Below are 15,635 nucleotides of genomic sequence, written 5' to 3'. Positions count from 1 at the left end.
CAATCCCCACTACATGATTTTCGTGCCTTGTGGTGATGCCACGTCGTCCTTTTTTCTCTCCACCTTCGGTCATGCACAGCGTCGCACGTGTTCTTCCGCATTGATTCGCCTCGCTTCGGTCCAACATGGGCTGGAAGAAATAGGTCCTTTCATTGGCTCGATGGCCCAATAGTTCGCTGGACTCGATCCATTGCCCGACTCGAGTTCGTACTAAAAAAAAGGGAAACAACTGCTGACCGCTGATACTCTCTTCCTCTTCCTCTGCCGCTGCCAACATTCGTCCTCCTCCCACGAAGACTTAATAATGCTCATCAAAATAGCTAATAAATCTGACAATTGAACCAGTGGAAACTGCTCGAAGCTCATACGCCACCACCATTACATCAAGCTTAAAAATCAGTCCCTGCTGCAATCCCCATCCACAACAAGCACGTACAAGAGCATGTTTGCGCCGCCACCGTGCCCACCAGCTTAGGGCATCTCCAGCGGTGCGACGCATTTCGGACGCCCAAAAGTGGTTGCGAGCGTCCGTTTGCGTCGCTCCGCGGACATATTTTGTCCGCTCGTCCGTTTGCGTCTGGGTGTGCTTCCACCGGGGCGGCTCATTTTTTGAATTGCAACATATAGTACAAACATTGAAAGTAGTACATAAAAATGGAGCGCTGGGTTGCTCTCGTAATCACTGATCGACTTGTGTGGCCAGGGTGAATGCAGGAGCAATTAATGAGCCTGTATTTCTATTGTTGGAAATGGAGTAAAGACTGCATTACCGGTATCTGTCTACGAATTCTATACTAATTTAGTAAATATGGCTGGCTGGTAGTACGTGTTTGAGGCAGTCCGACCTGTACCGGTTACTTGAATATTATATTTGGCACATCATGGTCCGCGGTTTAGAGTGAGGGGCATGTGATTAGATTTAGGAGATTTATTTGATTTAAGAGGCAGCCCATCATGTGCCATGGTGTACAGTGCTTCGTCCAACAACGGTAAGTGGTAGCAGGAAAAAAAATGTAAATCTTTGTACTCTTGTGCCTTTAAATTCAAGAAAAAAGATTGTCTAGCAGTGAGCAGAATACATACCATGATACCAACTCGCTGATAAAACTTATCAAGTGCTCTAAATAAATTGAAGTTTGCATATACCACTACTGGATTTAGAGAAAAAATACATTGTTAAGGGACCTAGACAGCGATTGCATAATTGGCCTAATCATGCATGGGAAGTTCATCGATGTATGTGATCTCCGGCCAAACTGTATGTGTTCCCTTGCAGCAGCATTACTTGGTGTTGTATCATCTGATATGTTGCAACTAATTAGTTTGGTGGTCCACAGCAAAACGATTAGGATACTTTTTTTTTGGAAAACAAGGGCAAATTTTATTTTGTCTCATTAAAAAATTTGCCCATGTTTCCAAGAATTTTTTTTTTTAAAAAAAAGCATAACACAACTGGCATACTCTGCCAGCATGATTTCAATCAAGTTTTTAGCGCCCGACATTATCCAAAACTGTTTTTAGCTCTATTAAAGGCCACAATTAGGCCATCCATGTTTCACCAAGCGGTCGGCCGTCCAAACTATATCGAATTGCAAGCCAAGCAAATAATTTAATTTCGTTTGCCAATTTTTTTTGAAACTATCTTTCTCATTGTGGTGGATGTGGCGCCCAAGGTTTTTAAATCCTTGGTGATAGTTTTTTACTGGGGGACACCGAAAAATACGGTTACCACGAAAACTTGAAAATCTCAGGAACTTTTCGTTCGAGATTACTCAAACAAAATTTAAAATTCAAAATATTCTAGCATGTTATTAAATTATCTGTACAGCCTATGCAACGCAACCGTAAGATTCTTCCGTCGAAGACCAGCCGGCCGCGACCTCAAATCATAGTCCTAGCACCTTTCTCATTTTTTGATGCAAACCACAAAAAAAAGACAAAACCTTGTGACCTTTCGGAAACTCCTCCGCACCAAGTCACCACGCCGCACCAAGTTTTCTGTAAAATACATCACAGATTATCTATTTGTCCAAAAACTAGAGTTTAATGCAAATATAGCCAAAAATTGATTGGTATTGATAATTCTCGCGGGGTAACAAAAACCGAGGAGGATCCAAGGAGGAAGGCGGGCTTCCTCGACGACCGGGACTTCTCGTTTGAGCGGCCCCTAGGGCATGTTGCGCGCCCGCCTCCTCATTTAACACGGCAGCCGGCGGCTTCTCTTTCGCCCCTCCACCACCGGTGTTCAACCCGTGGGATGCTCCACCTCCACCACCGGCGGCACCGGCGTATGTTCCGCCGGTTGCCAACTAGTCGTGACAGATGCAGGAATTCGTCGTGCTCGACGACGACAACGATGAGGAGTAGGCTAGGGTAGCAAGCGGTACATGCGCCTTTTAGTATTATATTTTTTATTTTCCTTTATTTATTGTGTAAATTATGTTTATGTTGAAAGAATGCAAAACTAAAAAAATGTCGATTTTAACCATTTCAGTCGACGCAAACGCATTGAAGGTGACCTTCTTATGATAGGAAAACGGTTTAACCTGTTGAATTTACCAACTGGCGAGTGTGAGAAGATATGTCAGGAGGCTCGTACATCATCGAGCAACCAAACCGTGTCCACCTCATCTTGTTACAGCGTCGCACTGTAGCCTTTTGGGTTTGCTTGGGCTACGATGCAAATGACTGAGGTGGTTGGCTTCTCCATACTCTGTATTGGCCCATTGAATTACATGAACTTATACAATGGAGGATATGACGTCAGTTAGAGCGACGGATGGTTCGATGTGCAATGGATAAAAGGAGCGCACTAGCTCGGGCGTACTTCAGAGTTTTCGATAAAAATGCATAAAAACTATACAAAGTAGATCTATAGGCCTAGACTACTTGCTTCCTGACGGGCCGGCACCGTCGTTGCGTCGCTCCGTCGCCTGCTTCTCCGTCGCCTCCCGCGCGGCCGCTATGGCTCGGTGCGCCGCCGCATCCTCTTGCAGGCACTGCTCCAGCCTCGCGTTGGCGGCCTCGTCCTTGAGCGTCTCGAAAGACTCGACGAGGGCCCGCTGCTCCGCCGCCCTCTCCTCCGGCGTCGGCGCATCAGGGTCATCGGATGACCAAGATATCTCCGAGTCGGAGTCCTCGGCTGCAGCGGCAACCGCGAGCCTGCGCTGTTCCAGCTCGGCGTCGAACGCCGCGTGGCCCGCCAGCTCCTCCTATGCTTCCTGCGCCGCGAGTGCCAGGGCCGCGGCGTCCCTGACCGGGTCGAGGAGGTCGCCCGTGCTGTCGTCAGAGTCGAACTCCTCGGAGGAGCTCGACGCCGGAGGAGGTGGAGTGGGAGGTGAAGGTGGAGGTGGAGGCGCGGCAGCCTGGCCGCGTCTGGCGCTGCTCATGGTGGATCTGCTTGATAGGAAGCGGCGCTACGGCAGCGGCGGCTAGGATTTGTGGGGAGGAGGTGCTCATGGTGACCCCTGTATATATAGCGCGGAGGCAGGGTGACAAGGGATTAACTTGTCAATGCCTACGGGTTGTAGACTAGGGTTTTAGTTAGAAGTAAAGGGCAAGTAGATCTCGAAGGTTTCAGCCGAAAATTACTCGACGATATGAAAACTAGGGTTTGTGAAACAATGAATCGATGCTTTCTTTGTCCCTCGACTCCCCCTTATATAGGAGGTGGAGCCGAGGGATTCGTGATGTACAAGTTACAGAGTCCGGGAAGGTTTCTAACTCCTCCCGTAATATTACAAGTGTTCTCTCCTAATACAACTCTAGCTTTCCTTAACTAGCAAGTTGGGCTTCTGAATTCTTCTTATCCTTCGGGTCGTGGGCCTTCAGTAAACCCCGGGTACCATCTTTGGCAGGCCCATTGGGGATGCCTATGTCAGTAGCCCCCGAGATTTTGCTTGAATCGTAGAGTCAGGGAAAATCTCCACCTTTATATTTATTCGATAATTCTGAAATTTATCATATATTTTTATATACAAATGTCTATATTGTACAGGGATAATGGTAGTTAGGGCTAGTTCATCTGACGGATCAGGTACTAGTTAACTGCTCTAGTGGCAATCCGCAAAAACCTACTTCAAGATCACGTCCCTGGACATGATCTCGGGATACTGGTGTAAACTTCGACAGGTGCCGCTTAAGGTCTTACCATTCTGTCGAGTCCCAGTCATATTTATCGGGTACCTAACGCGTTCGTTAGGATTTTTCTTCGTATCTGTTGATACGGAAAAAAAAAAAGTAGCAAACCGACGTCAGAGACGGCGCCACGCCACACAGAACGGATCTGGGGTCTTACCTTCGCAAAGTTTTGCGGCATTCAGAAATTGTTCGCAACTTTGGCGTTCTGAGAATATATTGTCGAGTGCTTATTCGGCTGTTGGAATAGCACATTTTATCGAGTCAACGGATGACTTATATTGCTCTCCCGATGGGAGTATATGTAGAGTTATTTATATAACTCGAAATATACTCTTTTGTTCTTCTTTCTTTTTTATAATTTCATCGGGCACGCGAACAGTGTTCCCGATGGGAGTAGCCCCCGAGGCTACAGCCAAGGACATGTGCTTGGGTGTAGGCTCCACGCCTTATGTTATATTTTTCTTCTCTCTCGAAGTTTTCAAATCTCTCGGGTGCGCGAACAGCGCTCCCGATGGGAGTAACCCCCGAGGCTATGGACAAATACTTGTATTTGATCATAGGCTCTCGCCATTTCTATTTTGTCTTTCTCGAATTTTTCATTTTTCCAAAGTAGCCCCCAAGCATTTGATCAAAAACTTGTATTTGATCAAAGGCTCTATAATCCTCTGCTCTCGCCGTTTTTTATGCAACTGCTGAGTCGAAATTTTCTCTTGCTAAGGTGACATCACTGCTGACGATAGCCACGACCGCTGTTCCTGGAAAATGCGAGAAGTTCTCTCTCGCTGCCTTGCGGGCCCAAATTACTCACCGTATTGACACGTCGCGCAAGTGGGGGACACACGTCCTCCGCTTTTTCTGGCGCACGTACTGTAGCTCCTGTGCTTTCTCGTCTGTATGAAATTACTTTTTACCCCTTGTCCACATGTACACCATCTGTTCCGCAATCTCTCAATCCAACGGTGCGTCGGTTCACCGCACCTCTATATAAAGGTATCATCTTCCTCCTCTAGTCTTTTCGCACGCGCCGCATCTCTGCTTCTCCTCTGCCAAATCCTCCATTGCTCCCGTTGCTTCAAGCGCGCAACCACACTCACACTCTTCGCCGCCAAGTTCATTGATGTCGCCTCGCGTCCGTTTGACAAGGCACAACACTCCGGAGTCAAGAATGGCGACGACGGATCTGGGAAGCGCGGAGTGGGAAAGATCCAAGATCTCTGCCCAAGACATCAACCTGCTGAAGAAGATGGGGTTCAGCAAGAAGGAGAACTCGCTCCGCTTCCCCAAGGAGGAGAGCTATCCCAAGCCTCCAATCGAGTACCGGGTCAGTTTTGTTGACCACCTCATCTGAGGTCTTTCTCCCCCAATCCACGAGTTTCTTAGGGGTCTTCTGTTTGTTTATGGGCTTCAACTGCATCAGTTGACGCCCAATTCTATCCTCCACGTGTCGATCTTTATCACATTGTGTGAGTGTTTCCTCAGGGTCCAACCTAATTGGGCTCTGTGGAAGCGTATCTTCTGCCTCCGCCGTAATGGCTCCCACAATGTCGCCTACAACATTAGCAGCGTTGTTATCTGTGTTCGTTCTGACGTCGAATATTTCGACGTCAAATTCCCCGACTCTGTCCAAGGTTGGCGAAAGAAGTGGCTTTATATCCACGAAGAAAGCTCCAATCCAGTGGAGGACAACATCGCCCCTTTTGACGGAGAAGCCAAAATCCTTCGCCGCCGTTCCTGGGATGCTGAAGCTACCGAAGCTAAAAAGTTGGCGACAGAAGCGCTGATGACTCGCATCCACGAGCTACAAAACACCCGCGGCAAGGAACTTTTGGGCATTGAGATTACTGCATATTTCCTTAGGATTAGAGTGCAGCCTCTCCAGGCTCGCAAAAATCCCCTCTGGAAGTATGCTGGTGAAGAAGATGTCGACAGGCTCTCAAAAGACCTTCCTTTGAAGGATTTTGAAAAGCTTATCCGCAAAATCTCATCGCTCAACAAGAAGGATCCAATTCCATCCTCTTGCCGCATTACGCCATATAGTGGCGCCAATCCCCTTCCCGAGGTAACTTTTCCTCTTAGTTGCTATATTGTCTCCGCGAGTTGTACTATTTTATCGACTATTGTCTTGCTAGCTTTTTTTGTTGCACAACTTCTTTTTTATCGACACTCTTTCTTTTTCTCAGAACCACCCTGTTCTCGCTTCTCTTCCTCCTCTTCCTGAGGGTGGAGAAGTTGAAGACCGTACCGTTATCGACGATGACAACCAAGGTACCTCGCGCCCTGAAAGTGAAGTCGCGGGTTCTCACAAATCCGCGGCTTCTTCTGAAAAAGATGCTGAATCTGAGGCCACCGCCTCGACACACTCCCTTCCTCCTGCTGTTTCTCCAAGGAACAAGAGGAAGAGGGATGAAGTCAAAGATTCCGGCACCTCCAAAGCCGAAGAAGCTGGTCCTTTAGATAAGAAGGCAGCTTTCAATCCATATGATGATGCCCGCGTCAGCTCGTAAGTCCTCCATTGCTTCTTACTGTTTTGCTTTCGATGTTTTTGTCTATCTTGCTTCTTATGTTGTCGCTATTTTACTGCAGTGGTGACGAGGAAGAAGCGCAAGCTATTGATGCGACTGCTCGAACGAGTACGTCGCGTACTTTAGTTGTTTCTGAAGTGCAAGTTGAAGGAGAAGAATCTTCGCCTCCTCAACAAAACACCGAACAGCCTACTCCTCCTGCAAGCCCCCGTGTCCCTTCGCCAAAAAGGGCAAGGGTTGAATCAGTCACGGAGCCTGCCTTACAATTGGGTGGCTCCACGACTCCTCTTTTGGATGATGTAAGTCCCCTCTCTTTTTTTTGTGCCAAGTATTTTCCAATGCTATCGACTTTTTTCATTGTTTGCTTCTTTTTTGCTTTATGATGTCAAGCTTTTTTATGTTGACGCTTTCCTCTCTATCTTTCTTCGTCAACCTTTAATTAAGGAATTCATCCGCTTTGGTGCCCAATTCGTCGGGTACCGTGATCATGCTAACGGAGCTGAAGGTAATTTTCTGCTGCTTCTCCTGGCCCATGACTGCTTACTCCTTTGTTGTCGTTATTTTGACTGATTTTGACTATTTTGGCAGAAAATCTTGCGGAAGCCAACAAGCGTGCTGATGCACTTGCTCAAGAAATGGAGCAAAGTGAGAAGGCTCGTAAGAAGGCTGAATCAGATGCTAAGAAGGCCAACGCAGATGCTGAAAAGGCCAAGGAAGATGCTGCTGGTGTTGAAGATCTTCGGAAGAGGCTTCACGACGCAGAAACTGCTTTGAGCGACAAAATAACTGAGCAAGCTGCTCGAGAAGAAAGTATCCTCAGTCGCTTGCAAGCGCAGAGTCGACGTTTTGTTAGTAAGTGCTTGCATCCTTGTGCCTTTCTTCGTGTTACGTTTCGTTTTTTCGAGCATTTTTATTGACGAGCTTCCCGTTGCTTGTTTTCAGGGAGAACGCATCAAGAATACGAAGTGGATGGTCCTGAAGGCGACGAGCTTCTCGACGCGCTGACCCTTCTTGAAATCCATGGGGATGAAGCACGAGAAGGCCTTGCTGATGCTGAGGCAGGACTGTCGAAGCTTTTCCCCTACTTCTTCCCGAAGAAAGAGGAGCCCAACACTTTTGTTGCTCTTGCCAAAAGCTTCAACGTGCCAGAAGATCTTGGGCTCAAACTTCGCCAAGAGGGCCTGAAGATTGGTGTTGAAGGCACCATAGCGTTGATTGCTGATAGCCAACAAAGCGTCGACTGGACCAAGGTTGGCGACATAGGGGAGATGGAGACGAAGAAATGGCAATCTCTAATTAGAGCTACCAAGCCTCCCTCAAAACCAATCCTTTCCTTCCTTGGTGTTAAACCAACTCCTGCTCCAAGCGCATCCAAGCCGGAGGTCAAGTAGACCACCCTTTCTTTCTTATTTCTTTTCTCTTTTGATGCTGCCGCCAAAGTAGCTTTGGCGACACTTACCCCACTAGTTTGTTAGGGCAATCTCTATTGTAATATCTTGTAAATATTCTGAAAATCAATGGAATTCTATTTTGCTTGATGATTGATGTCGAAATTTTTCTTTCAGTTGACGTTCGATAACTATACTCCAACTCCTGCTCCTTCCGATGTTTTTCCCACTTCCTCTTGCTCGAAGAAAACGCCTATCGATAAAGAATTTGGTGGAGATTCCTTGAGTAAAGGTTTAGCACAGGACTTGGAAGAACTTCGCCAACAGCTTCAGTATACGAAGAAGCAAACACTTGTGATGATGGAGCAATCTCGAAAGGCAGCCGAGAAAGAGAAGGTTGCACTACAACAAGCTCAAGAAGCCATAGCTGCCAAAGAAGCCGCGGTGTCTGAAGCTGAAGAAGCGACCACTCGAGAGAATTTAATGCTCGAGTTGATGAATGCAGCCAGTGTAGATATGACAGGTATGCTTTTGCAAACCAAAGCTTCTTCTTTTTCCCTGCTGTTTCCTTTTTTGAAATTCTTGTACTGTTACCAAATAGGTTCTTTCCGTGACGCTGCTGCTGAAGACGAAAGGGTAGATACAAGGACAAATCTCTTGGTCAACCTCTCCCTTGATCATGGTTCTTTGTTCTGGGCCACTCCAGAACGCACCCGACAGATTGTCAGGTTTCAAGACCGCGTCTGTCAGGTTCGTGAATTCCTTGATTTCTGCACAAGAACCTTGTCCCTGGTTTACAATACAATGTTTCCTCGGAACGAAACACCCGACACTCTTCTTGGTCTGATGGAAAAATTTCGGGATGCTCCTCGTATCCATAAATTTGTGCAAGCTCAGTTGTCTGCTGGAGCAAGATTCGCCATGATTATGATACAGATCTGCTATCGAAAATTAGACCTGACGACTGTTGTCTCAAAGTGCCTGGCCAAACAGTCGAAGCAAAAAAGTAATATTGACAAGATCAATGACATTGTGACTCCTGTCGCCGAAGAAATGATGGACAAACTTCTTCGGATGGACTCTGAATTCTTTGTCAAAGGGAGCTATGCTGATCATACGACGACTGCTGTAAATAACAAAGGTCTATCCATAGATAGTATATTAGGCATTGAATGAGTTGTACTATATTGCGAGAAATCATGTCTATATTTTTTGTTGAATTCATTGTGTTAATGAAGTTGTCTATATTTTGAAGTGTAATCTATATTGCGAAGCCCCCGAGCGTTTGGCCGGAGCTTATACTATTTTTTCGTCTCGATGAATTTACTATTTTGCGAGAGTATATATTTTTTGCTGTCGTGGGTTATGAGCCCCCGAGCCTGTCAACAAAAAAGATGTATATCACCAATATCTTTTAGTATATTGCAGAACCGCGAGCCCGCCTCATTAAAAACCTTTCCAGCCCCACTCGGTGCCCTGAAAAGGAAAAGAGTGCGTCTAAAAACTCGCGGGCGTTTCAGTACATTGTATTTTTACAAAGGAGGACTATATTTTGACTCTAAGCGTAGAACCGCCTGAGTTGCGCCACATTCTAGGGATTTTTCTCGGGAACCCCTGTCTTCTTGTCCTTGATCCTGTATGCTCCTCCTTCAATTACTTCTGTGACGATGTAAGGGCCAAGCCATGGCGACTCGAGTTTTTCAGTACTCTGTTGATTGAGCCGTAGGACTAAATCCCCGACCTGAAAAGACCTTGGCCGTAGTCATCTACTGTGGTAGTTTTTCAAGTCTTGCTGGTACTTGGTGACCCGTGATAATACTTCGTCTCGGGCTTCATCGAGTGCATCTACATCATCCTCTAATGCTCTTCTGGGAGTTTCTTCATCATATTCTGTGACTCTTGGGGAGTCATGCTCTATTTCGATCGGTAACACTGCCTCAGCTCCATGGACCAGAAAGAACGGAGTTTCCTGTGTCGCCGTATTTGGCGTTGTTCGAATACTCCATAAAACACTTGGCAACTCTTCTGGCCAAGTATGTCGAGCCTTTTCAAGCGGTCCTAGCAGGTGCTTCTTGATGCCGTTGCAGATGATACCATTGGCTTTCTCGACTTGACCGTTGGTTTGCGGGTGCCCAACTGACGCAAAGTGCAATTTGATGCCTACTTCTGCGCAGTATGCCTTGAATTCCTTGGATGTGAAGTTACTGCCATTATCCGTGACGATGCTATGAGGTACTCCAAATCGAAAAACAATGCTCTTCACGAATTTTATTGCTGACGCTGCGTCTGGTGAATTTATCGGCTTTGCTTCTATCCACTTGGTGAATTTATCGACAGCGACAAGCATATACTCGTATCCTCCTGGCGAGGCCTTGTGTAATTTTCCCACCATATCGAGACCCCATTGGGCAAAGGGCCAAGACAATGGTTGTAACATCCCCAGGTTTCAACAACAATAAACAAGAGAGAGTTTCTCCAAACCCAAAATTTGCAATTAACAAAAACTTTTTCTATGCATATAGTACCACATATAGTTATATGCATTTGAGTGATATTCTTTTGTGCAATTGCCATGATGAGTGTTAGTATGATTAAATATTGTTATATGAACACTAACCAAGATCACCAAACCCTAAATTGAGGAGAATTAGAGAAAATGGGAAAAACCCATTTCTCACTCAAATACACTTTATGTAAATTAACAAATCCTCAACCAAGGCCAAGATTGCTTGCCCCATTGCTTCTAAAATGCTTCAATGTGATAAACTAACACTTTTGCATCCTTGGATCAAGAATCAAATAGCAAGAAATCAAGATTTCATCTTACATATGATAATGGTCACTTAACCCAAAATTATTTTCTTCACCACTTTACCCCTCTGTATTTCTCAAATCTTAAACTAAGCAAGGTCAACTAAAGCCAGGTCATCCAAGAACATGTCAAAGTGAGTAACTTTGATGTTGACCACCCTCCCTAAAGTTGACTAGGTTGACCAGAATAAGAGGGCAAAGAGGGAACCCGAGAAAGAGAAGAAGATCACCTCAAATTTGAAATGTTGCAAATCACTTCCAAATTGAGTGCCACCACCACCAATACATCACAATAATTATATAAATGAGATTCACCAAAGAGATTTTCAAAATTCAAAAGAAAGTTTCATGCGGGCATTATGTCGAACAGGTGGCAGGCAGCATCTGGAATTTGTGTTTCATGCTATTGTCCAGCAGATTTGAGCCTAAACCACTTTTGCAATGTGATCATCAGCCTCCCCTACACCCCCTGCCTCTAGCCCAGTACTTGCATGGTTGATTAAAGTCGAGGAGAAACCCTAAAACATGCCAAACAATGCCATGTCGGCCACCTTTGGCACCCATCTCCCTGGCCTCTCCCTCGTCGTTTCTTCATGTCCTCGAGCATCCCTGCAACACAAGGACGCCAACGGTACGCAGCCCCAGCTCACCAAGGCTTGGCATTGGCCAGCAGCAGCGCGTCCAAAACGTGCCAGCCGGCGTGGTGATCACGCCCTGGACGCGCCAGGACGCCATGCACTCGACCGCTACCGTCCTCGCCCTGCATCCCTACGCCTGGAACGAGAACCGCCTCTACGCCCTCTACACGCTAGACGTGCTCAAGCATTGCACAGAGGCCTTGTCACCGTCGTCCTCGCCGGCGACGTACCGCGGGTACCGCCATGATCACTGCAAGAAATCGAGCGTTTCCGTAGCCCTATCACTGCGCCCTCTACACCCAGAGCATCTCCAGGGCAACGCCTACACGCTGCCATCCTTCGCTTGCCCTTTCGCTCGCCGGAAACGCCACGCCATGGCCACGCCCTTGCAGCACCCCGCGGCACCCCTCGACACTATAAATAGAGGCCCTCCCAGCAAGCTCTCCTCACACCAATCGACTCCCCTCTCACCACTGATCTTCCCCACCACCATAGCTCGTTCGATTGCTGCCGGAGAAGAAGCAATTTCAAGATCGGAGCCGCCGGGGGACGCAGCTCACCGTCGACGATTGGCGCCACCCCGAGCGCCGCCGCTGCTCCCAAGCTCTTCCCCATCTACTACACCTTCACCGCGCATCTTGCTCGAGACCTGCATCGGCCTGGTAGGCTCTCCGACCCCCTACTGCCGCCGTGACCTCGTCGGAATCCCGTCGGTGACGACGACGCTCACCCGCCGTCGATCCTCTTTCTAATCCTACGGTCGAGATAGAAAATACCGCTTCGGCGTTTAAAGAGGCGCCGACAGGTGGCCCCCACCCTGTCAGCGCGGCCCGAGCGCGCCAGACGCGTGTTGGGCTGCGAAGTGCTGTCTAAATTCGTTTCGGCCCAATAACTCTTCCCGCCTAAGCCCACAAATTCAAATCCAGTTTATTCTTTATTCAACTTGCTCTGCTGAATGTTTAGTAAAATTTGAATAATTTGAATTCTACCAAACCAAATCTAGCAAACTTTATACCGTTGGAAAGCCCAGGAATTTATCTATCCAATGCCACTGGCCCCACCTCTATTTTCTTTGTAGATTTAATTTGACAAAAAAGACAAGACAGGGACTTTTGAACATTCAAACTTTATTTAAAATTCAACCAGAATAGATTTTTAAGTAATTCCAATTCTAATAAATCACAAATGATGTCCTCTAATTGATTATGCAATAACATAGCCCTGTTGTTTGTATGATCATGGACTAGATCAAATAAAATGGCTATGTAGTCATTTCTAGAGCATTTTAAAGTGGAATTCAAACTCAACCCTAATATGAGAATTACCTCTCATTTAAATTTTGATCCTAAGTACTAATAACCAGGGGGAATGACTTAGGCTAATAAACCCTTGAGAATTATTACTTAGGGATTTTAATTCATTTAAATGTTAAGTTTTAAAACTATGTGAAGTATAGCACTTCAATTAAATTGAACTCACATATAATAGATATGAAATGTTGACTTTGGGTCAACCTATATTTCATACCTTATTATTATATGAAGAGATTAAATCTTAATAAGAGGTAGTGAAAAGAAATGATTTCTTTTAAAGATCTACCTACCAAATTTTAACTTTAGGAATAATGAGAGGAAATTATTTTCTTTCTAATAAAGACAAATCCAATAATCCACCATGCCATGTTTGATTGATACTAGGACTAGTGTGTGAACCCCTTTTTTTGTGTTTCTAGTATAATATGTGAGCTTGGTTTAGTATTTATACCTTGTATTCGTATATAGACGCTAGTAACGAGGAATACCAAGAGGAGGAGGGCTACTCCCAGGAAGAAGAAGAGAACTTCGATAACTACCCAGCTCAAGGCAAGCTAACCCTTGCTGAAAACAAGTGCTTAGCTCTACAAGAGCAAAGGCATCTTCACACTTTACCTTTATGTATTACCCATCCCATGTTTTTACTTACTTTTGCTTTTGCTTATTTATCTCAAGGTACTTTTTGATTTATGATTCACTTGTCTAGAATAGAACAAGAGCATCAAAGTTAGCCTAAGCAAATAAAGCTAGATAGCACCCCCTCATGACTAGTTGCTATTGCTAATAACTAAAATTGACTACTCTAGATGGGAACATTTGTGAATTGAACTGAGGTGAAAGTTTTTGAAGGTGAATATGACCTTGAGGAGATGGTGATTTTTTGATAAAATAGATGATTGAGTTTGAATGCGATACCCTTCCAATTATACAAGTACCCCCACAATACCTGATTATGGGTAGGGCTTAACTAGAAACTTGTGTATTTTAGTATGGGTTCCCTCTGAACAAACATCATAGGGGTTACGCCGCGGCTGCCTCCGTTACTTGTGGATTGATGTTGAAATGAGGTGAATGTACGGCCCAAGCCCTGTGCAGTTCCCGGGTTGACTGCGGTTTTCACCGGGAGGCCAAGCTCATGGGGAGAGGTGCTCATACTAGCATATATAAGTGAAAGGTTTCGGTTGATGATCCGCGTACTGTGTTACGATGATTCGAGGTTACCCTCGACGGATGTAATCAAAAGTTGTGGCACAAGAGTACAACCTCTGCAGAGTGTTAAACCTATTCGAATAGCCGTGTCCACGGTTACGGACGATTGGAAAGGCCATACTATCTCCGTTATCATTAAAATGTTTTGATTCTAGAAATGAATGGTGGTTTGAAAGGTGACATTATGGTGATCCATAATGAGTTGTGGGAATGACACTAATGTTCCCACTTGAGTTAGTCTAGCACATGATAAGGCTTTACCAAAGATTTATGAAACTAAAACTTGGCTTTATGCAAATAAACCTAGAGCTTAGCACCCCCCTACACTTATTGAGTATTTATCTTAGAGTTAGTTTGCGAGTACTTTAAAAGTACTCATGGCTTTGCCCTGGCTATTCAAATGCCAGACTTTGAAGGAGAGCAACAGTATCAGGATGACGGACAACAGGACGTCTACGATAACTAGGATCGTCTTCTAACGTCAAGCGTTGCCTGTGAAATAGATAGTCCACTACTACTTCGCTTCCGCTACTATTTGTGATGTTGAACAATATATTCGTGTAATATTGGATCATGTGATCTATGGTTGTAAGACAATATGTGTTGTAATAAATGATGACTCTATGCTACTTACTATTATGTCTCGCAAAAACATTATTCCTGGGATTGCGATGTATGGCATAATAGGCATCTGGACTTAAAAATCCGGGTGTTGACAAGTTGGTATCAGAGCCATTGTTTGACCTTAGGAGACCCTAGTTAGAATGGACGCTCAAAAACTTAGTTTCAAATTCCATGAATTGACTAGTTATGAAAATCTTATTCACCTCCTTACCTTGAAGAGTCTTTTACAAACTTTAAATTCATGCCCTTCTTCTAAGAGAATTAAAACTTGGAACACTTGCACTTATCTAACTTAATCATCTCATCTCTCTACAGATGGATCACGTCGTGGACGCGCAGCCCTTTCTCCAGACTGAGTTCTATCAGTTGGGGAACGGTGGAGAGATCATCTTCGAGAGGGACCTCTTCTCCCTCTCCGAGTTCCTCGGGCGCCCACCACCGGAAGTCTTTGGCGGAATGCTGAATGACCAACCCGGTGGTCAACTTCAGTGGGTGATCATGGTGGACCTTCGTGGAAGGTTCACGCTCCCAATGAGCGCAAGGATCCAGTTCTCCTTCAGGAAGAACAACTGGGCGGATGGTCTCGCAAGGGGACTTCAGGAAGGACTCACACGTCTGTGCGGGCAAAACTTCATGGACTTCACCGACAGTCGCTTTGTGCACTATGCAAGGCACAACTCACTCGGAGTGCCAATGAACCTGCCGTCACACCCGCAGCTTCGCCACCATGTTGATCATCTTGACTTCATGCTGAGCGAGACCCGCATCGACCTCGACAACTCCCGCGAATACGCCAACCACACTCACATCCAGTTGGCGCAGCAGGCGGAGACCATCAAGGTCATCGCCGGAGAACGCAGGGCACTCCGCCGTGCCAACCAGAAGAAGGATCACGCCATCAACCGCCTGAAGGCCAGGATCGCCACTCTGAAGGCGACCATCGCTGCACAAGCTGAGCAGATCCAGGAGCTGGAAGGCGAAGGTGAAGGG

Source organism: Lolium perenne, chromosome 6, assembly GCF_019359855.2.
Source record: "Lolium perenne isolate Kyuss_39 chromosome 6, Kyuss_2.0, whole genome shotgun sequence".
NCBI classification, from domain to species: Eukaryota; Viridiplantae; Streptophyta; class Magnoliopsida; order Poales; family Poaceae; genus Lolium; species Lolium perenne.
This window is presented reverse-complemented; position numbering follows the sequence as displayed.